The following is a 24,671-nucleotide window of genomic DNA, read 5'->3' as shown; positions in this document are numbered from 1 at the left end:
GTCAAAAAACGGGCCTCAACAGGTACAGAAAGATAGAAATAATCCCATGCGTGCTATCGGACCACCACGGCCTAAAACTGGTCTTCAATAACAATAAGGGAAGAATGCCCACATATACATGGAAATTGAACAATGCTCTACTCAATGATAACCTGGTCAAGGAAGAAATAAAGAAAGAAATTAAAAACTTTTTAGAATTTAATGAAAATGAAGATACAACATACTCAAACTTATGGGACACAATGAAAGCTGTGCTAAGAGGAAAACTCATAGCGCTGAGTGCCTGCAGAAAGAAACAGGAAAGAGCATATGTCAGCAGCTTGACAGCACACCTAAAAGCTCTAGAACAAAAAGAAGCAAATACACCCAGGAGGAGTAGAAGGCAGGAAACAATCAAACTCAGAGCTGAAATCAACCAAGTAGAAACAAAAAGGACCATAGAAAGAATCAACAGAACCAAAAGTTGGTTCTTTGAGAAAATCAACAAGATAGATAAACCCTTAGCCAGACTAACGAGAGGACACAGAGAGTGTGTCCAAATTAACAAAATCAGAAATGAAAAGGGAGACATAACTACAGATTCGGAGGAAATTCAAAAAATCATCAGATCTTACTATAAAAACCTATATTCAACAAAATTTGAAAATCTTCAGGAAATGGACAATTTCCTAGACAGATACCAGGTATCGAAGTTAAATCAGGAACAGATAAACCAGTTAAACAACCCCATAACTCCTAAGGAAATAGAAGCAGTCATTAAAGGTCTCCCAACCAAAAAGAGCCCAGGTCCAGACGGGTTTAGTGCAGAATTCTATCAAACCTTCATAGAAGACCTCATACCAATATTATCCAAACTATTCCACAAAATTGAAACAGATGGAGCCCTACCGAATTCCTTCTATGAAGCCACAATTACTCTTATACCTAAACCACACAAAGACACAACAAAGAAAGAGAACTTCAGACCAATTTCCGTTATGAATATCGACGCAAAAATACTCAATAAAATTCTGGCAAACCGAATTCAAGAGCACATCAAAACAATCATCCACCATGATCAAGTAGGCTTCATCCCAGGCATGCAGGGATGGTTTAATATATGGAAAACCGTCAACGTGATCCATTATATAAACAAACTGAAAGAACAGAACCACATGATCATTTCATTAGATGCTGAGAAAGCATTTGACAAAATTCAACACCCCTTCATGATAAAAGTCCTGGAAAGAATAGGAATTCAAGGCCCATACCTAAACATAGTAAAAGCCATATACAGCAAACCAGTTGCTAACATTAAACTAAATGGAGAGAAACTTGAAGCAATCCCACTAAAATCAGGGACTAGACAAGGCTGCCCACTCTCTCCCTACTTATTCAATATAGTTCTTGAAGTTCTAGCCAGAGCAATCAGACAACAAAAGGAGATCAAAGGGATACAGATCGGAAAAGAAGAGGTCAAAATATCACTATTTGCAGATGACATGATAGTATATTTAAGTGATCCCAAAAGTTCCACCAGAGAACTACTAAAGCTGATAAACAACTTCAGCAAAGTGGCTGGGTATAAAATTAACTCAAATAAATCAGTTGCCTTCCTCTATACAAAAGAGAAACAAGCCGAGAAAGAAATTAGGGAAACGACACCCTTCATAATAGACCCAAATAATATAAAGTACCTCGGTGTGACTATAACCAAGCAAGTAAAAGATCTGTACAATAAGAACTTCAAGACACTGAGGAAAGAAATTGAAGAAGACCTCAGAAGATGGAAAGATCTCCCATGCTCATGGATTGGCAGGATTAATATGGTAAAAATGGCCATTTTACCAAAAGCAATCTACAGATTCAATACAATCCCCATCAAAATACCAATCCAATTCTTCAAAGAGTTAGACAGAACAATTTGCAAATTCATCTGGAATAACAAAAAACCCAGGATAGCTAAAGCTATCCTCAACAATAAAAGGACTTCAGGGGGAATCACTATCCCTGAACTCAAGCAGTATTACAGAGCAATAGTGATAAAAACTGCATGGTATTGGTACAGAGACAGACAGATAGACCAATGGAATAGAATTGAAGACCCAGAAAGGAACCCACACACCTATGGTCACTTGATTTTTGACAAAGGAGCCAAAAGATCAAATGGAAAAAAGATAGCATTTTCATCAAATGGTGCTGGATCAACTGGAGGGCAACATGTAGAAGAATGCAGATTGATCCATGCTTATCACCCTGTACAAAGCTTAAGTCCAAGTGGATCAAGGACCTCCACATCAAAGCAGACACACTCAAACTAATAGAAGAAAAACTAGGGAAACCTCTGGAACACATGGGCACTGGAAAAAATTTCCTGAACAAAACACCAATGGCTTATGCTCCAAGATCAAGAATCGACAAATGGGATCTCATAAAACTGCAAAGCTTCTGTAAGGCAAAGGACACTGTGGTTAGGACAAAACGGCAACCAACAGATTGGGAAAAGATCTTTACCAATCCTACAATAGATAGAGGCCTTATATCCAAAATATACAAAGAACTCAAGAAGTTAGACCGCAGGGAAACAAATAACCCTATTAAAAATGGGGTTCAGAGTTAAACAAAGAATTCACAGCGGAGGAATGCCGAATGGCTGAGAAACACCTAAAGAAATGTTCAACATCTTTAGTCATAAGGGAAATGCAAATCAAACAACCCTGAGATTTCACCTCACACCAGTGAGAATGGCTAAGATCAAAAACTCAGGTGACAGCAGATGCTGGCGAGGATGTGGAGAAAGAGGAACACTCCTCCATTATTGGTGGGATTGCAGACTGGTAAAACCATTCTGGAAATCAGTCTGGAGGTTCCTCAGAAAATTGGACATTGAACTGCCTGAGGATCCAGCTATACCTCTCTTGGGCATATACCCAAAAGATGCCTCAACATATAAAAGAGACACGTGCTCCACTATGTTCATCGCAGCCTTATTTATAATAGCCAGAAAATGGAAAGAACCCAGATGCCCTTCAACAGAGGAATGGATACAGAAAATGTGGTACATCTACACAATGGAATATTACTCAGCTATCAAAAACAACGAGTTTATGAAATTCGTAGGCAAATGGTTGGAACTGGAAAATATCATCCTGAGTGAGCTAAACCAATCACAGAAAGACATACATGGTATGCACTCATTGATAAGTGGCTATTAGCCCAAATGCTTGAATTACCCTAGATCCCTAGAACAAATGAAACTCAAGACGGATGATCAAAATGTGAATGCTTCACTCCTTCTTTAAATGAGGAAAAAGAATACCCTTGGCAGGGAAGGGAGAGACAAAGATTAAAACAGAGACTTAAGGAAAACCCATTTAGAGCCTGCCCCACATGTGGCCCATACATATACAGCCACCCAATTAGACAAGATGGATGAAGCAAAGAAGTGCAGACCGACAGGAGCCGGATGTAGATCGCTCCTGAGAGACACAGCCAGAATACAGCAAATACAGAGGCGAATGCCATCAGCAAACCACTGAACTGAGAATAGGTCCTCCATTGAAGGAATCAGAGAAAGAACTGGAAGAGCTTGAAGGGGCTCGAGACCCCAAAAGTACAACAATGTCAAGCAACCAGAGCTTCCAGGGACTAAGCCACTACCTAAAGACTATACATGGACTGACCCTAGACTCTGACCCCATAGGTAGCAATGAATATCCTAGTAAGAGCACCAGTGGAAGGGGAAGCCCTGGGTCCTGCTAAGACTCAACCCCCAGTGAACTAGACTATGGGAGGAGGGCGGCAAAGGGGGGAGGGTAGGGAGGGGGGCACCCATAAGGAAGGGGACGGGGGGAGGGGGACTTTTGCCCGGAAACCGCGAAAGGGAATAACACTTGAAATGTATATAAGAAATACTCAAGTTAATAAAAAAAAAGAAAGAAAAGTAGGGAAATAAATACCACAAAACAAATAAACAAACAAACAAAAAAAATAAAGAAAATCAATGCCAACGAAACAGAGTCTTCTGGTACTATATGGATATTGAAAGATTGTACATGGATAGCCCTATGGCTCGAACTGCATATGTAGCAGAGACTGGTTTTGTTCGGCCCCAATGGAAGGAGATGCCCTTGGTCTAAATGAGGTTTTATTACCAATTCAAGGGAATGTCAAAATGCAGTAAGAGTGATTATACAAAAAAGGTAGGGGGACCGGTTAGGGATCTTATGGGCAGGAAACAGGGAAAGGCAAAAATATTTGAAATGTAAATATGGACAAATCAAATTAATAAAGCAAAAAAATGCTAAAAAATAAAAAAAGTAAATAAGTTAAAGATAAGAAAACTGCCATTTAAACACATATTGACTGAGAAATCTAAGGGGTCACGATCAGGAGTCAGAGAAATATTATTGAAAAACTGATATGATGAACTAGAAACATGTCTCACTCCCAAATACCAGTATCAGACACAAACTGAACTAAGGTTATCCAAATAATCGAGGAGTTTATTCTGAGTAAGGACATAATATTTGTCTTTCACTTCTTCCTTAGGACTTTTTTCTTTTGGGCAAAAAAATAAAAGCCATGAGCTCTAAGGAAAAGGACAGCCCCCTTCCCAACAAATGGCTTTTGTTATAAAGATATTAATGATATAAACTCCCTGACTTACAGGAATCACTAGAAGCAGGGAAGTCCAGATTCTTCTGACCGAGTCTGAACACCTGATCCCATATGTGGAAGGCTCAGATCAATTCTATCTCTTCAACTTACCTACTCAACTCCTACCAAAGACTCAGTGAAATTTTCCAGGGTCGACATATTTCTTCATTTTTTTTCTACCAAGACAGAAGGCCATCTTTGTTCTCCCCATCGCTGAGCTCTTCACCCTCTTTGTTCTCATTCCCAAATTGCTGTTTGCTCTGAACTAGAGGCCAATTAGTTAACCCTATAGGTATTGAAAGAATATCTGAGAGGTATTTGCAGACACAACAAAACTTGTGACATCACAGGAGAAGGTAGGGCTCTCCAGGACACAAGTGATTTTTCAGGGAGGGCCTAATTATGATGTAACTGAGAATTGCCATGGCCTACTGCTGAGCAGCTTTCCTTACATTGCCAAGATTAGAGGGTGTCTTTTCCAGGAGTGTGTCGTTTGAAACAGTGGAAATCTTTACATACTCCATCTCCATAAAGAAAGAGACCTCTCTTTGCATCATTAGTGGTTACATGCTCTGAATGGTGAAAATTAGTTAGGGGCTTGGCATGGGTAGAAAAGAACTAGGAACTTGGAGTGGAGGAGAATCTTCTGGATAATAATTTTATTCACTGGACCATTCCTGTGAAAGACAATTCAATTTCCTAGGGGTTTTCTGTTTCTCAAAGGGCAGTATTCTCCCAACAGACCTTTAATTGAAAGAATATTGTATTACATTTTCTTACTGTACATTCCTTGATAGTGGACTTTACATATATTCCTGAATGTGTATTCAAAAATTCTGTTTTCCAGTTCAATTTTTTGCAATGATTTTGGCTTCAAAGAAGGCCCAGCTTTAGAGTGAATATAAGTTTAAAATTGTGTATCTACTTCAAATGATAAACTCCCAAATCCTCATTTTATCCAAAATTTTTCAGACATCAGTAAAGCAAAGGACAACATGGACTACAGAATGTGGTTCTGAAGTCCCATTAGATATCAGTTCTCAAAAATGTATCTTCCTGTGTTCCCATGGCCAGACTTGAGGGTTTTGGATGTTCTACCATGATCTTACTTCAGGCCAAACATAAGATACAGGAGGATGTACAGGGAGAGGAATGGCTTGAGGTCCAGTGAAACCTCAAGTTCAATAGGTTCATAAGAACAGGAGGTAGTCTATTTGGCATTGTCATTTGTGGATTCTACATTCTTGACAAAGTTATGCAGAATCCATGTTAACATTCCACCTACCCTCATAGTTGTAGGAGAAACCAAAAGTGTGTTTGTGTATATGTATATGTATATATATATATATATATATATATATATATATATATATATATATATATGCCACCAAAAATAGAGAAGATTAATGAAGCTAAGAAGTGCATTCTGCCAGGAACCAGATGTAGATATTTCCTGAAAGACATATCTAGAGCCGGTCAACTATATACAAGAATGCTAGTGGCAAACAGTGTACTGAAAACAGACCTCTTGTTGGAAGATTTTGAAAAAGGATTACAAGAGCTGAAGGTGCTTTCAACACCATGAAAACAACAATGCCAAAAAACTAGATCTTTCTGGTACTAGACCAATATTCAAAGAATGTGCATTGACAGATCTATGGTTACAACTGCATATGTGGCTGAGGATGGCCTTGTTGTGCACCAATGGAAGGAGAAGCCCTTGGTCCTCCCTAGGATTCTCTCCTAGTTCAAGGGCATGCCAAGTGGAGTTAAGGGGGATTAAAGGAAGGACTTAAGGGGGATTAGGGGAAGGGAACAGGTCGGGATCTTATGGGCAGGAAACTGGGAAAGGGAAAAAACATTTTAAATGTAAATATAGAAACATCCAGTTAAAAAAGCAATAAAATTTGCTAAAAAATAAAAAAAAATGGAAGAAATTGAAGAAAAGAGAACTGCCAGATAATCACATCCATTAACTCGGAAATCTAGAGGATCACTATCAGGGAAGGGTAGTAGAGTAATACTAGTGAAAGACTGAGATGGTGAAGTCTCAACTAGAAGCACTTCTCTCTCCCAGATATCAGTGTCAGACACAAACTGTACTATAGGAATCCAAAGCATGGTGCACTTTATACCGAGCTTAGGACACAATGCTTATATTTCCATTATTCCTTAGGACATTTTCTTCTGGGCAAAAAGAACAAAAGCCATGAGTTCTCAAGAAAACTATTGTACCCTTCCCAACACTCAGATTTGGGATAAACAAGTTAATGTTATAAACTCTCTGACATCCAGGAACCATAACAAGCAGGGAAGTCCAGCTGCTGAGAGGCTCCCAGCTCCTGATTCCCATATGAGGAAGGCTCTGATCAATGTTATCTTTTCATCAAACCAACTAAACCCTACACAAGATTCACTGAGCTTTACCATGGACAAGATATTTCTTCATTTTTTTTATACCAAGGTAGAAGGCCAGCTTCTTCTCCCCATCTCTGATATCTTCATCCTCTTTCTTCTCCCTCCCAAATGGCTGTTTGCTCTGAATCAAAGGCCATTTAGTAAACCCTAGAGGTAATGAATGAATATCTGAGAGGCAGTTGCTTTCACGACAACACCTGTAACATCACAGAAGAAGCTAGAGCCCTCCAGGATACAAGAGATTTTTCCAGGAGGTCCTAATGATGATGTCACTGAAACCTGCCATGGCTTACCTGCAAAACATCTTGAGCAGGTATGTTGACTGAAGGCAGCCGAAAAAAAAATACTAAATGTATGACATCGCAGTTGTGATGATCATTCATTAATTAGACCATAGAGATGTCTTATTCAGGGGAATGTATGGATGGTAAAGCAGTAAATGGCCCTGAATTAAGAACCAGATGCCTGGTAAAGTTTCACGTTATTCACCCCCATGTTGTATGGGCCCTGAGCGAGAAGAGGGGGACTAGTGGGCAGGTTGTTGATTTTGCAGAGAATGGTAGAAATAGAAACCAATTGGGGTAGGTAATAGTATTATTGAAGAGAAAGGTTTATGACTTTTATGGTGTATGTCTGATAACACAAATATGTCCATAAATCATTATTTTAATGTATTTGAGAATATTCATGTTAATATGCAATGAAGTTAAAGTTGGGTTTTATGTCTTAATTCATTAATTTAAATTACATTTTTATATGATAGGGGAATATATATTAATGTATGATATACATTAATTTTGTAATGTTCTAGATTATTTAATGTACAATATAAACCTGACGTCTGTCTTTGACATATCCTGCCATGCCGTTCAATGTAGGTAGTTATAATATACATTGTTACTGGCAATTCATAGAGTTCTGTGGACCCAAGACAGGTAGCCTGGTCAAGCTGAATTACCAGAAAACTGCCAATTGTTTCTGAAAGAATGATCTTTCCTTCTCCTGTTCACTACCAACCTGTGATTCAAGGTAGCCATTTGATTCTTTTGCATGCTCACATCTTATTTATACTGTGAAGTCTCAGGTAGCAGGTCAGTATGATCATGGGTTTTAGGGACACTTGTTGGGAATCCAGGTCAGTGATCTTGTTACCTTTAGTCACAAGGCAGACATCTCTTTGATGTCCATAGTAGTAAGCCTAGCAGATCATAGGGGAATCCAAATATTCTCTTGGAGAGCCAAGACCTTCTCTAAATTCTTAATGTCCTTTACTCAGCAAAAAGGACAATTTTGTCTCTGTATTATAAAAGACATGTGGAGTATCCAAAGCATAATGTCTGTGGATGTACAAGATGACAGGTTTCCCCTTTCCTTATTTGACATCCTGAGTCAGAGTGATAAATCAGTTCTCTTCTCTGGGCCTAGGTACCTGGCCCTAAGGCTTCCGTGAAATAATTTCAATAACAGTAACTATTGAAGCTACTCGATACCTTGCTCAATGTTTAATGAAAATACTACCAACTGTGCTGACTATTGCATTAGTGTCTTTCTTGGGATGGGGTTTTGCAGTAATCCATTAGGTCTGTCTAGATAAATTGGACCATTGTTGTTACCTTGGACAGTCAGTGATGAGCATCTGTGGGTCTACACCACACAACAGGGTAACAGGATTTATGTCAAGTGGGTCTTCTTAACTACACTCCAGGATGGTGCAGGAATAGTATCTGTAAGTGTGCAACAGGGACATATAGAAGCCAGGGTCTCATGAATACACTTGGGAGAAAATAGGGAGGCAAATTTTAAAACAGGGGCAGAAGGAACACCCATTCAGTGCCTGCCCCACATGTGGCCCATATATATACAGCCACCAAACTAGATAAGATGGATGAAGCAGCAAAGAAGTGCAGACTGACAGGAACTGGATATAGATCTCTCCTGAGAGACACAGCCAGAATACAGGAAATGCATAGGTGACTGCCAGCAGCAAACCACTGAACTGAAAACGGGGCCCCAGTTGAAGGAATCAGAGAAAGCACTGAAAGAGCTGGAATGGGCTCAAAACCCCATATGAACAACAATGCCAAACAACTAGAGCTCCCAGGGACTAAGCCAATACCTAAAGACTATACTTGGACTGACCCTGGCTTCAAACTCATAGGTACAATGAATAGCCTAGTAAGAGCACCAGTGGAAGGGAAAGCCCTTGATCCTGCCAAGACTGAACCCCCAGTGAATGTTAATTTTGGGGGGAGGGTGGTAATTGGGGGTAGGTTGGCAAGGGGAACACAAATATAGAAAGGGAGGGGGAGGGGTTGGGGGATGTTAGCCCGGATACCAGGAAGGGGAATAGCAATCGAAATGTAAATAAGAAATAATCAAGTTAATATAGATGAGAAAAATAATAGAAGCCAGATTGTGGTGTTCCTTGTAGAAAGGCTTCAACTCTCTTGTCTGATAGGAGTATAAAATGCTGACACAGAATTAACTACCTTGCTTCTTTCACAGAAGAGGGGCAGCTAATATAGCCTTTAGACAAGTGATCATTCCTGAGGCTACAAGGTCCAGTTGTTTAGAGAGATGCACACAAGGTGTTTTCACGGCCCTAAAATGTTCATGTAAATCCTTCATGCAGTGTCTTTTCATGTGTTTCGTGAAAAAAAAAAGATGGAAACATTCTGAGGAACCTTGAAATTCTAGGAGTTAAACCACAATGAACTATCAAGTATCAAACTCCATACCATCTGTCTCCATGCAGATTAGGTTCTAGTATCCCCATGTGTTCTGGGGTATCTAGGATTTGCTGTTTCTCCAAAACCCTGGTATCCAGGCAGAGCAATACCCACACACACAAATAATCTCTCAAACCTGTCTAGTACCTCCGGAGTTGAGAACAGTGGGATTACATCAACCATTCTATGATACAGGTTCCTTTTGCCTCCCCCAGATTTTTGCCAATATTGTTGTCCTCCTAATATAGAAATGTGAACATTCCTAGCTCACCCTTGCTAGCTAAGTGATTATAACTCTTGGACCAGTGCCTCAGTGTCCCTTGTTCAATTATTTTGAGCTTCAGGAGAGAGGAGGAGGTTATCTCTCTGTTGTAAGGGTGTCAACATGTGAAACTTCTGAGGCCATCAACAGACAGGACTGAAGAATTTTGAAATCCATGAAAGAATAGGGTCTAAGGTATTTGCCCACTTTAACTCATTCTGAAATGGTCATTCAAATGTTAATTTTATCTCCTTTGCAAAAAGCACCTGAAGAATACATCTTCCAAGAACAAGAAAATCTACATACTTTACTGGAGATTCAGACTTCTGAGTGTATATGAGATCGGAACTATGGGGTTGGTAGTCTCTACCCTCTATTGCCAGTCCCTCATATCTTGGATAGTTCATATGATAAATAGCCCAGTTTCTTCTCAAGTAATGACAACAACTCCAGTGAGACTGTGAGGATATCAGGATGCCCATCTCTTTCAGTTGGTAATATAGACTGTATCTCTCCCTTTGCTTCCAGAGTGTGCATTATTTAATCTACATATGCACAAATGATCTGGTTAGTTGAATAATTATGGGATTATGTTTTAGGGACAGGTCTGGGAAGATAGATTATCCCAATATACCTAGGATTCTTCACTACTAATCTGAAACTACAAGTGTGAGTTTTAGTCCAACTATCTTTTTAATACGGTTCAGGACTTTCACAAAGAAGATATTCTTTTGGTAAACAGAAAAAAGGTTAACTTTGTTAGTATATGTAAGTCGAACTGTGTCTAATTTTTCAAAAAGATGATGGTTGCTTTCTATTTATGCAAGAGGCCTCTTGCCAGAAGGAAACAGGAAGAAGGGGGGCAATGAGACATGATTAATAACAGGTGAGTTATTATCCCCTTGCCTATGTCAATGGCATGTTTGCTGCTTCAGAGACATTAAGGGAGTTTTCCTTTTGCTACCGTGAATGGTACCTTTTGATCAGGGAATTGTCACAGTACATTATTGAAGACTGAATATGTAGATCCAGTGACCATTATGAAATCAATTGCTTTGTCACAATTTTAGGTTTTACTATAGATTCTTGGAGTACAGTAGCCTGGGTGCCATCACTGTCCTAACTGTAGGACTTGCTGTACCTTTTACTTCCAATTACAGCACTTATTTTCCAATGTTCACTTTATTTTCAAGAGGTATATTGGTCTTTCTCCATGGGTTGCTTGCTCTCTTCTAGCCCTTTTCATGTTTGTTTTAACGGACTTTATTATTATTCAGATTTACACTTCCGCTTACCGCTGATGGCTTTCTTCTTCTTTTTTTTTTTTTTTTTTTGAGTACATTTAGTTTATTGTAAAAAGTGATGGAGGGGGAGAAAATAAATGATATGAAATATTCATAATATTAACATATACATGTTCTATTATTATTTCACTTTTGGTACATCCACATTGTTTATGTTGTCTACAATGACAACAAAGAAGCAAATTCACAAATCTGATAGCATTAGATATCAGCATTCAGCTTTCATATTCTACATGATCTTTGAAGAATCTGCTCCCATGCTCCTCAAAATCATTTTGTTCACTCCAGTCCCCTGAATGATGAGATCATTCATGGCAATTGTAACAACAGAAGAGTGAGACAAGAAGGAAAAAAAATGCATGACCCCTGTGTTATCCCTTACATCATTGTCCTGGACTCAACAACCTATCACATCCTTCAGCATTTACCATCCATATCAAGTCACACAACTACATTTGAAAGCTGAGGCTATACTTCCCATGTATAAGCAATGATGGCATATGACACAGCCCATCCTTCCATGTGAAAAACATGCAGGTTTACTCCTTTTCTGCATAAAATCACACTCAACAGTTCTTTCCTTAGCTTTTATTTGCCTATGAATTCTTGCTAGGAAAAGACATTAAACTACCACATTCAGCATGCTCCTTTGAGAATTTTGTCTTCCTCTGCAGAATGTTTAAGAAACCTTTTCTATCTTAAAAGTTTGGTCAATAAAATTGCCATTATTCCTTTCATTAATAATCCCAGTCACCTATTCTTATTATTGTTTATTACTATTTTTACTATTTTTATTAATACTTATTAGTATATACTTTAGAAGTAAGTCCTACCAAGCTCTTGAAGACTTTTATCCTAACAAGACTTAAAGCTATATGTTATACAACAAGCCATTCCAGGACTTAGCACCTTAAACTACTGAACACTTTCTGACAGCCTCGGGTACAAAGCAGGACAACAACTGTAATGTCTCTACCCCCGTTAGCTTCATCTGTTCTGAGGTCTGTTGCTAAAAGCAATCGGAAGGTCAGACAGGATGCAAGCAGAAGAAAAATAAACTTATTTATTTGACAAAGGAGATTCAGTGACAGTTATCAAAATAAAAACAAAGAAAAACCTGCTTATTCGGCTTCCCAACATAGAGTGGATGGAAAAAAAATGCCTTTTAAAAAATATCATATATGTTTTTAACTTCTTTTTTTTAGCATGCCATTTCTTTTCTTTTCTTTTTTTTTATTAACTTGAGTATTTCTTATTTACATTTCCAGTGTTATTCCCTTTCCTGGTTTCCGGGCCAACATTCACCTAACTCCTCCCCTCCCCTTCTATATGGGTGTTCCACTCTCCATCCTCACCCCATTGCCGCCCTCCCCACAACAATCATATTCACTGGGGGTTCAGTCTTAGCAGGACCCAGGACTTCCCCTTACACTGGTGATCTTACTAGGATATTCATTGCTACCTATGGGGTCAGAGTCCAGGGTCAGTCCATATATAGTCTTTAGGTAGTGGCTTAGTCCCTGGAAGCTCTGGTTGCTTGACATTGTTGTACTTTTGGGGTCTCGAGCACCTTCAAGCTCTTCCAGTTCTTTCTCTGATTCCTTCAACGGGAGTCCTATTCTCAGTTCAGTGGTTTGCTGCTGACATTCTCCTCTGTATTTGCTGTATTCTGGCTGTGTCTCTCAGGAGCGATCTACATCCGCCTCCTGTCGGCCTGCACTTCTTTGCTTCATCCATCTTGTATAATTGGGTAGCTGTATATGTAAGGGCCACATGTAGGGCAGGCTCTGAATGGGTGTTCCTCCTGTGTCTGTTTTAATCTTTTCCTCTCTATTCCCTGCCAAGGGTATTCTTATTCACCTTTTAAAGAAGGAGTGTAGCATTCGCATTTTGATCATCCATCTTGCGTTCCATGTGTTCTATGCATCTAGGGTAATTCAAGCAGTTGTGCTAATAGCCACTTATCATGTGCATGCCATGTGTGTTTTTATGTGATTGGGTTACCTCACTCAGGATGATGTTTTCAAGCTCCAACCATTTGTCTATGAATTTCATAAAGGCATTGTTTTTGACATCTGAGTAATACTCCATTGAGTAAATGTACCACATTTTCTGTATCCATTCCTCTGTTGAAGGGCATCTGGGTTCTATCCAGCTTCTGGCTATTATAAATAAGGGGGTGATGAACATAGTGGAGCATGTGTCTTTTTTATATGTTGGGGCATCTTTTGGGTATATGCCGAAGAGTGGTACAGCTGGATCCTCAGGTAGTTCAATGTGAAATTTTCCTAGGAATCTCCAGACTGATTTCCAGAATGGTTGTACCAGTTTGCACTCCCACCAATAGTGGAGGAGTGTTCCTCTTTCTCCACATCCTCGCCAGCATCTCTTTTTACCTGAGTTTTTGATCTTAGCTATTCTCACTGGTGTGAGGTGAAATCTCAGGGTTGTTTTGATTTGCATTTCCCTTATGACTTAAGATGTTGAACATTTCTTTAGGTGTTTCTCAGCCATTCGGCATTCCTCAGCTGTGAATTCTTTGTTTAGTTCTGAACCCCATTTTTTAATAGGGTTATTTGTCTAACTTCTTGGGTTTTTTGCATCTTTTTAATATAAGCCCTCTATCTGTTGTTGGATTGGTAAATATCTTTTCCCAATCTCTTGGTTGCCGTTTTATCCTAACCACAGTGTCCTTTCCCTTCCAGAAGCTTTGCAGTTTTATGAGACCCCATTTGTCAATTCTTGATCTTAGAGCATAAACCATTGGTGTTTTGTTCAGGAATTTTTTTCCAGTGCCCATGTGTTTGAGATGCTGGCCTAGTTTTTCTTCTATTAGTTTGACTGTATCTGGTTTGATTTGGAGGTCCTTAATCCACTTGGACTTAAGCGTTGCACATGGTGATAAGCATGGAACGATTTGCACTCTTCTACATGCTGACCTCCAGTTGAACCAGCACCATTTTCTGAAAATGCTCTTTTTTCCATTGAATGGTTTTGGCTCCTTTGTCAAAAGTAAAGTGCCCATAGGTGTGTGGGTTCATTTCTGGGAGCTGCCTTATGTATAATACCCAAGAGCTAGAAGAATCCGTAATGGCATTCATCAGAGGAATGAATACAGAAAATGTAGTACATCTAAACAATTGTGTACTACTCAACTCTTAAAACCAATTATCTCAAGAAAGCCAAAGACAAATGGGATGATCTAGAAAATATCATAATGATTGAGGTTACCCAATCACAAAATGGTATGAAATCACACATTTTATGAAATCACCAAAAGTGGATATTGGCACAAAAGCTAAAATTACCAAAGATGCAGTTCACAGACAACTGGAAGCTCAATAAAATGATACACAAAATGTGCATGCTTTAATCCTTTTCAAAAGGTGGACACAATAATATCTATGAATTTCGAGCAGAGACTGAGGAAATCCCATTCAGAGCAGGCCGTACATGTGGCAAAAATATATACACATCAGTCACCAAAACTAGATAAGATTGATGGAGCTAAGAAGTGCATTGTGCCAGGGACTGTATAGAGATCTTTCCTGTGAGACACAGCTAGAGCATATCAAATAAAGAAGTGAATTCTAGAGGCAAATCAGTGAATTGAAAACGGACAGTAGGGGAGTTATAGAAAAAGAGGAGTGGGGCCGGTTAGGGATCATATGTGCAGGTAATAGGGAAAGGAAATAACATTTCAAATGTAAATATAGAAATACCCAATTAAAACAGGAATAAAATTTGCTAAAAAAATAAAAAGAAATAAAGAAATTTAAGAAAAGAACACTGCGAAGTATTCACAGCTATTGACTCAGAAATGTAAAAGTCATTTTCATGGAATGATAGTCAGAGTAATACTAATGGAAAGACTGAGATGATGAAGACTCAACTAGAAACACTTCTCTCTCCCAGATATCAGTATCAGACAAAAACTGCACTATAGGCATCCAGAGCATGGTGGAATTTACTCTGAGGCGAGGACTCAATACTTGTCTTTCCATTCTTCCTTAGGACCATTTTCTTCTTGACAAAAAGAATAAGGCTATGAGATCTCAGCAAAACAACTGTGCCCTGCCCATCACTTGGCTTTGGAATAAAAAAAAATAATGATATAAACTCTTTGACTTCCAGGAATGATATGAACAGGTAAGTCCAGATGCTTCTGAAAGGCTCCCTGCTCCTGATTCCCATATGTGGAAGATTCACATCAAGCCTAACTCTTCAGAGATCCCACTCAATCCCTACTAAGGACTCTGAGCTATTCCAAGGATGATGTACATCTTCCTTTTTTTATACAAAGATAGAAGGCCAGCTTCCTTATCCACATCACTGAAATCTTTATCCTCTTTGTTCTCCCTCCCATATGGCTGTTTACCGTGAATTAGAGGTCAATTATTAAACCCTAGAGGTACTGCAAGAATATCAGAGAGGCAGTTGCAGCCACAACAACACTTGTGATGTCACAGAAGCAGCTAGGGAGTCCAGGTTACAAGAGATACTTGCAGTAGGGCCAAATCATGATGTCACTGTGAACTGCCATGTCCTACCTGCTAAACACATTTCCCTACATTAACCAGATTTTGAGTGCCCTTTCCAGGTACGTCTCCTGTGACACAGTGGAAACCTTTACATAGTCCATCATTCTAAAACTGTTGAAATCTCTTTTCTTCATTAGTGGTTACATGCTTTGAATGGGGAAAGTTAGCCATGGGTTTGGCATGTGTATAAACGATTTAAGAAAATGGAGTGCAGGAGATTCTTCTAGATAATAATTTTTTCCCAGGTTCATTCCTGTGAAATACATAAAAATTTTGTAGGTTTTCTCTGTTTCCCAAAGGCCAGTATTCTCCCTACAGACCTTTAATTGAATGAATATTGTGTTTCAATTTCTTATTGTACATTCCTTGATAGGGAACTTTATAAATATTCCTGAATGTTTACTCAAAAATTCTGTTTTAAAATTCCATTTTTTGCAATGATTTTGGCCCAATGATAAAGTGAATATAACAGTGTAAATATTGTGTACCTACTTCAAATGATAAACTCCCAAATCCTTATTTTATCCAATAATCACAGACATCAGTAAAGCAAAGGACAATATCAACTCTAGAATGTGGTTCTATAGTCCCAAAAGATAATCAGATCTCTAATATCTCCCTTCCTTATTTCCAAGGTTCTGACATGAGGGTTGAGGGTTTTTTAACCTGATTCTTTGTTCAGGCCAAACATAAGGTTCAGGAGGATGGACAGTGAGAGGAATGTCTTGAGGTCCAGGGAAAACTTAACTTCAATAGTTTCATAAGTAGAGAATGGCATCTATTTGGCATTGTCATTTGTGGATTCTACATTCTTGACCCAGTTGTGCATAATCCATGTTAAAATTCCACCAAACCTCATAGGTGTAGGAGACACCAAAATTACATAAGATTGATGAAGGTAAGAGGTGCATGCTGCCAAGAACTGGAGAAAGATCTTTCCAGAGAGTCATAGTTAGAGCATGTTAAATACAGAAGTGAATGTTAGTGGTAAACTGGTGAACAGAAAGCATGTCTCTTCTTGGTAGATATTTAGAAAGGATTACAAGAGCTGAAGGGACTTTCAACCCCATAAAAACAACTATTCCAACAAACCAGAGCTTTCTGACACTAAACCAATATTCAAAATCTGCCCATGGAAAGTCCTATGGCTCCAACAGCATATGTGGCAGAGGATGGATTCCTTGGGCACCAATGGATGTAGAAGCCCTTGGTCCTTCTCAGGTTTGGTTCCCAGTTCAAGGAAATGTCAAGGTGCAGTAAGGAGGGTTGTAAAAGAAGGGGAGTCGGTCCAGTTACGACCTTATGGAGAGGAAATTTGGAAAGAAAATAGCATTTGAAATGTAAATATAGAAATAGCCAATAAAATAAGCAAAAATTTACTAAAAAAATGGAAGAAATGAAAAAAGAAACTGCTAGCCATTCTCACCTATTGTTTCAGAAATATAATGAGTAACTGTCAGGGAATGGTAATCAGAATAATAATGGTGAAAAGACTGATATGATTAAGAGTCGACTAGAAGCACTTCTCTCTCCCAGACATCAGTGTCAGACACAAACTGAACTATAGCAATCCAAAGCGTGGAGGAGTTTACCCTGAGATGAGGACATAGTACTTGTCTTTCACTTCTTCCTTAGGACATTTTTCTTCTGGGCAAAAAGAATAAAAGCCATGAGCTGTCAGGAAAACAACTGTGACCTTCCCAAACTTGGGTTTTGGGATAAAGAAATTAATGATATAAACTCTCTGATTTCCAGGAACTGTAAGAGCAGGAAGTCCAGATGCTTCTGAGAGGACCCCAGCTCCTAATTCCCATTTGTAGACGGCTCAGATCAAGACAATCTCTTCATGAAACAACTCAACACCTACTAAGGACTCAGAGAGCTTTCCCAAGGACCTTTTTTGTACCAAGACAGAAGGTCAACTTTCTTCTCCCCATCTCTGATATCTTCATCCTATTTGTCCTCCCTCCCAAATGGCTCTTTACACTGAATTATAGGCCAATTAGTAAACCATAGATATATGGAATGAATATCTGAGAGGCAGTTGCTGTCAGGACAACACTTGTGACAACACAGAAGAAGATAGGGCTCTCAAGGATACAAGAGATATATTACGGGGGTACTAAGGATGATGTCACTGAGAACTGCCATGGACTACCTGCTAAACAGATTTCCTTACATTGACCAGATTTGACGGTGCCCTTTCTAGGAGAGTCTCCTATGACACAGTGGAAACCTTTTGTACTCCATCTCTCTAACGCTAGAGACTTCTCTTTGCTGCATTAGTGTTTACATGGTCTTATTGGACAAAATTAATCGGGACTTGGCATGGGTAGAAAAGATCTAGGAAGATGGAGTGGAGGAGATTCTTCTTGATAATAATTTTGCTCCCTGGTCCATTCCTGTGACATACAGTTCAATTTCCTAGTTTTTCTCTGTTTCCCAAAGGCCATTATTTTCCATACAGACCTTTAATTGAGTGAATATTGTATTTCATTTTCTAATTCTTCATTCCTAGATAGGGCACTTTGTATTCATTCCTGAAAGTGTACTCAAAAATTCTCTTTTACAATTGCATTTTTGTAATGATTTTGGCAAAAAAGAGGGCCGAAGTATAGCGTGCAGAGAACAGTGTAAATATTTTGTACCTACTTCAAATGATAAACTCCAAATTCTTATTTTATCCAAAAATTATCATACATCAGTAAATCAAAGACAACATGTACTATACAATTTGTTTCTCTATTCCCATTTGATATCATTTCTGCAATATCTTCCTTCTTGTTTTCCCATGGCCACACTTGAGGTTTTTGGATATTTTACAATGATTCTTTTTTCAGGCCAAACATAAGACTTAGGTGGATGGGCAGGGAAAGAAATGTTTTGAGTTCAACTGAAACCTCAATTTCAATAAGTTCATAAGGACAGGAGGGAACTTTGCATCTGTAGATTCTACATTCTTGTTCTAGATGCGCAGAATCAATGGTAAATTCCATCTAACCTCACATAGGAGCCAATATATATATGATAGATAGATAGATAGATAGATAGATAGATAGATAGATAGATAGATAGATAGATAGATCTGCCACCAAAATAAGATAAGATTGTTGAAGTTAAGAAGTGCATTCTGCCAGGAAGAGGATATAGACATTTCCTGAGAAACACAGCTAGAATATGTCAATTACATAAGTGAATGCTTGTGGCAAACCAGTTACTTGTAAATGGAACTCTTGTTGATAACTTTTGAGAAAGGATTACAAGAGGTAAAGGGGTTTGCAAACCCATAAGAAAAACAATGTCAATGAACCAGAGCTTTCTAGTACTATACCAATATTCAACGAATGTACATGGACATACCTATGGCTCCTACTGCATATTTAGTACCAGATGGCCTTCTTGGGAACCAACAGAAGTAGAAGCTCTTGGTCCTCCCTATATTTGATTCACAGTTCATGGGAATGCAAAGGGGTAGTAAGGGGATTATAGTAGAATGGGAGGTGGACTGGTTAGGGATCTTAGAGACAGGAAATTGGAAAAGGAATAACATTTGTAATGTAAATATAGAAATATCAAATTTTAAAAAGCTATATATTTTGCTAAAAAAGAAAAAAATGAAAGAAATAAAAGAAAAGAAAACTGCCAATTAATTACACCCTTTGACTCAGAAATCTAAAGGGTCACTGTCAGGGAATGGTAGTCAGAGTAATACTAGTTCAAAGACGAAGATGGTGAAATCTCAAATAGAAGCAATTTTCTCTCCCAGATATCAGTGTCGGACACAATCTGCACTCTAGGAATCCAAAGCACGGAGTAATTTACTCTGAGCTGAGGACACAATACTTGTCTTTCCCTTCTTCCTTAGGACCAAAACCATCAGCTTTAAAGAAAACTGTGCCCTTCCCAACACTTGGCTTTGGAAAAAAGACATGAATGATATAAATTCTCCGACTTCCAGGAACCATAACTAGCAGGGAAGTCCAGATGCATCTGAGAGGCTCCCATCTCCTGATTACCATATTTGGAAGGCTCCAATCAATACTATCTTTTCAGCAAACCTTCTCAACCACTATCCAGAAATGACTGAGATTTCCCATGGACCACATATTTCTTTTTTTTTATAACAAAGCAGAAGGCCAGCTTCCTTCTTCCCATCTTTGATCACTTCATCCTCTTTTTTCTCCTTCCCAAAGGCTGTTTATGCTGAATTAGAGGCCAAATAGTAAACCCTAGAGGTACTGAAGGACTACTGGAGAGGCAACTTCTGTCAGGACAACACTTGTTACATCACAGAAGAAACTAGGGATCTCCAGGATACAACAGATTTTTTTAGATAGGCCTAATGGTGATGTCACTGAGAATTGCCATGGCCTACCTGCTAAAGTGTTTTCCTTTCAATGACCAGATTCGAGGGTGCCCTTGCAAGGCTTGTCTCCTGTGAAACAATGGAAACCTTTTCATACTACATGTCTTTAAAGCTAGAAACTTCTCTTTATTTCCTTAGTGGTTACATGCTCTGAAAGGAAAAGATAATCAGGAGCTTTGCATGGGTAGAAAAGATCTCGGAACATGGAGTGGAAGAGATTCCTCTGGATAATAATTTTATTACCAGGTCCATTACTGTGACATACAGTTCAATATCCTAGGTTATCTCTGTTTCCCAAAGGCCAGCATTTTCCCTACAATCCTTTAATTGAATTCATATTTCATTACAGTTTCTCATTGTACATTCCTTGATAGGTGACTTTATATATTCCTGAATGTGAAGTGAAAAATTCTGTTTTCCAATTTCATGTTTTTTTGCAATGATTTTGGCAATCCAAGGGTCCCACCTAAGGTTGAATATAAAAATGTAAATATTATGTACCTACTTCCAATGATGAACTTCCAAATCCTTAGTTTATCCAAAAATTTCGAGACATCAGAAAAGCTAAGGAAAACATGAAATATAGAATATGTTTCAGTAGTCTCATTAGACATCAGTTCTTTAATATCTAACTTCCTGTTCCTCTAGGGCCAGACGTGAAGGTTTTCGAGGTTTTACCATGGTTTTTACTTCAGGACAAACATAAAATTCAGGAGAATGTGCAGGGAGATGAATGGCTTGATGTCCAGGGAAACTTCAACTTCAATAGGTTCATAAGAACAAGAGGGAGGTGTTTGGAATTGCCATTTGTGGATTCTACATTCTTGACCTAGGTGTACATAATCCATGTGAAAATTCCACCTAACCTCATAGCTGTAGGAGCCACCAAATGTATAGTTGGAACCAGATGTACATCTTTCCTGAGAGACACAGCTTGAGCAAGTCAAATACAGAAGAGAATGCTACTGGCAAACCAGTGAACCAAAAATGGATCTCTTGTTGGTAGTTTTTGAGAAAGAATTACAAGAGCTTAAGGGGATTTCAATTCCATAAGAACAACAATGCCAGTGAACCAGAGCTTTCTGGTACTAAACCAATATTCAAAGACTGTACTTGGACAGACCTATGTGTCCAACTGCATATGTAGCAGTGGATGGCCTTGTTGGGAACCAATGGAAGGAGAAGTTCCTGGTCCAACCTAGGTTTAACTCTCAGTTCAAGGTAATATCAAGGTTCACTAAGGTAGGTTATAGAAGAATGTTAGGTGGACTAGTTACGGGTCTTATGGACATGAAACTGGGAAAGAAAATCAAATTTGAAATTCAAATATAGAAATATCCAAATAAAAAAAGCAATAAAATTTGCTAAAAATTAAAAAAAAATGAAATAAATTAAAGAAAAGACATCTGTCAGCTAATTACACATATTGACTCAGAAATCTAAAGGGTAACTATCAGCAAATGGTAATCAGAGTAATACTAGTGGAAAGACTGAGATGATGAAGTCTCAACTAGAAGCTCTTCTCTCCCAAATATCAGTGTCAGACACAAACTGCACTATAGGTGTCCAAAGCATGGAGGCGTTTACACTGAGCTGAGGAGACAATACTTGTCTATCCTTTGTTTCTTCGGACCTTTTTCTTCAGGGCAAAAAGAGTGAAAGCCATGAGCTCTCACTAGAACAACTGTGCCCTTCCCAACAACTGACTTTTGGAATGAAGAAAATGATTATATAAACTCTCTAAATTCCAGAAACCATATCAAGCAGGGAAGTCCAGATGATAATGAGAGAATCCCAGCTCTGGATTCCCATGTGTGTAAGGCTCAGATCAAGGCTATCTCTTCAGATACAACACTCAACGCCTACCCAAGACTCACTGAGCTTTCCCATGGACCATTTATTTCTTCCTTTTTTTATACAGAGAAGGCCAGCTTCCTTCTCTTTTATCTCCCTAACAAATGGCTGTTTAGCCAGAATAAGAGGTCAATGAGTTAACCCTAGAGGTCCTCAAAGAATATCCAAGAGGCAGTTGCTGTCACCATGACACTTGTGACATCACAGAAAAGCTAGAGCTCTTCAGGATACAAGAGATATTTCAGGGAGGACCTAATGATGATGTCACTGAGAACTGCCATGATCTAACTGTTGAACAGCTTTCTTTACATTGACCAGATTTGAGGGTTCCCTTTCCAAGAGTGTCTCTTGTGACACACTGGAAACCTTTAAATACTATATATCTTTAATGCTGGAGACTTCTCTTTGCTTCATTAGTACGTACATGTTCGGAATAGAGAATGTTGGTCAGGGGCTTGGCATGGGTATAAAGATCTAGGAACATGGGGTGGAGGAGATTATTCTGGATAATAATTCCACTCCCAGTTCCATTCCTGTGACATACAGTTCAAGTTCCTAGGTTTTCTCTGTTTCCCAAAGTCCAATATTTTCCTTCCAGACATTTAGGTGAATGAATATTGTATTACATTTTTTTATTGTACATTCTTTGAAAGGAGACTTTATATATATTACTGAATGTGTACTCAAATATTCTGTTTTCCAATTTTAATTTTTGCAATAATATTGGCAACAAAGTTGGCCCAGCTAAAGCATGAATATAACAGTATAAATATTGTATACCTACTTCAAATGATAATCTCTCAAATCCTTAATTTAAGCAAAAATTACCAGCCATCAGTAAAGCAAAGGACAATATGGACTTTAGAATGCGGTTCAGATTTTCTTTTAGGCTTGAAAAATTTTGCGAAGAAGGTTTTGTGGGTGTATTTGTGTCTTTATCCCTCCATTGCTGGTCTTTCCAGTCAATGGGATTTGGCCTCTTAATGTTTCATATCACCAATGTAATTCACAGCTTAGGTCACCCCATTGATTCGTGGGTACCTCCATTATACCAGGTCTCTTTCTCTTCCTGGAGGTTTCTCCCACCTCCTCATCTCTTAAAGTTCAAGATTTCCTTTCTTTCTCATGACTATCGGGTCCTATCTCCTGTCCCTGCACACACAGGATCCATTCTCCTCTTCCTTCCATCTCTCATCTAGTTCCTTTCCTCAATCGGCCTCCTAGACTATTTTATTCCCCATTCTAAGTGAGAGTCAATCTTATGCACTTTGGCCATTCTTCTTGTTTATCTTCTTTGTACCTTTAAGCTTTGTGGAGGATGTCCTGTAGTTTATGGATAATATTACTTATAATTGAGCAATTTCAACAACCCTCTTGATCATATTTTACAGTAGTATGTTAAAATTGAAAATTATAATTTAGTATGAGTGAATGTCATGAGGACCAAATTTAAGTAAAAAGAAACTTAAAACAAGATCAAATCACAGATTTTAAAAATTGACCTAATAATAAAAATTCTCTACTATCATAAGGAATTATTATATCACAGGCAATTTTTAAGTGGTACCATAAATTTGGCAGACAAATGATGTTTTTAACAAGTAATTATGGATAATATGACTAAGATCAAATAAGATAAATATATTGTTTTCATTCTGATATCACTTCCTGGCATTTTTCCTCAAACATGATGTTTATAGCATTGAACATTATGGTATTAGTTTTAAATTTTAATATTTATTATAACCTAACCTATAAAGTAACAGGTTGCCATATGTTATGTTTGTAGACAATCACCCTCATCCTTGCTTCCTCAGTTCTTTGTTTTCGCCTGACCTATGTCCCTCACCACTTATACTAGTCTCTCTTCATTATTCTTACTTCTAGATTCATATCCCACATGCTCAATATCTTCCATACCACACTGTTTAAAACCCTACTCTCTAATCTCTCTAATCTCTGTGACGTATACCAGTTAAGTGAACTCAAACCACCCACAGCTTCACATAAATACAAGTATATTAAAAGGAGATTCTTTGATCTCTTTGAAAAAGAACACATGGTATTTGCCTTTCTAAGTCTTTGTTACCTTACTCGGTTTAGTTTTCCTAGGGAGAATGAAGTACCATTGTGTATATTGTCACATTCTTATATATCTATGTATCAATGAATATTCATTATGATTCTCAATAAAAGAGCAATAGATTTATTTTTGAAAAACGATGAGAAAGCTCAGATAGAAAAGTCAAGAAACTAAGAAACTAAGAAACTAAGAAAATTTCAAAGATAAATATGACGAACATATTTGTGTTTATATTAACTGGAGCAGTGTGTGTTAAAGTTAATAAAGGATGTGGTATTTATAATATTTTTATACTAATAAAATGTAGAATATTCAATAATTTAGAGAATACTTATAAAATTGTTCATCACTAAGTTATATTTCCACTAAAACTATAATCTTTTTATAAACTATTTTACATATATATATATATGTATATGTATATATATATTTTACCTTCAAAATAAAGAATATTAAGAAGTTAGTCATAAAATTCA

The 24,671-nt window shown here is 38.1% G+C and overlaps 2 long non-coding RNA genes across 4 annotated transcripts in view; one reads left to right on the top strand and one right to left on the bottom strand.

Annotated features, from left to right (window-relative positions):
- The window catches only part of LOC134484741 (uncharacterized), a 74,424-nt gene that overhangs the window by 20,876 nt on the left and 28,877 nt on the right, over positions 1-24,671 (bottom strand). For 2 of the 3 annotated variants that reach the window (XR_010062477.1, XR_010062476.1), the window contains exon 3: positions 20,764-20,822. The exons of the other annotated variant lie outside the window; for it this stretch is intronic. This is a non-coding gene — a long non-coding RNA (uncharacterized LOC134484741). The remainder of the gene's footprint in view (positions 1-20,763; positions 20,823-24,671) is intronic. 3 annotated transcript variants of the gene reach the window in all.
- On the top strand, positions 13,735-17,911 carry LOC134484740 (uncharacterized). Its single transcript, XR_010062475.1, has 2 exons — positions 13,735-15,500; positions 17,648-17,911. It is a non-coding gene; the product is annotated as an uncharacterized LOC134484740 (long non-coding RNA).

This window comes from Rattus norvegicus (genome assembly GCF_036323735.1).
Source record: "Rattus norvegicus strain BN/NHsdMcwi chromosome Y unlocalized genomic scaffold, GRCr8 chrY_unlocalized_4, whole genome shotgun sequence".
NCBI lineage: Eukaryota > Metazoa > Chordata > Mammalia > Rodentia > Muridae > Rattus > Rattus norvegicus.
Note: the sequence above shows the minus strand (reverse complement) of the source record. Positions and strands in the feature narration are given on the sequence as shown.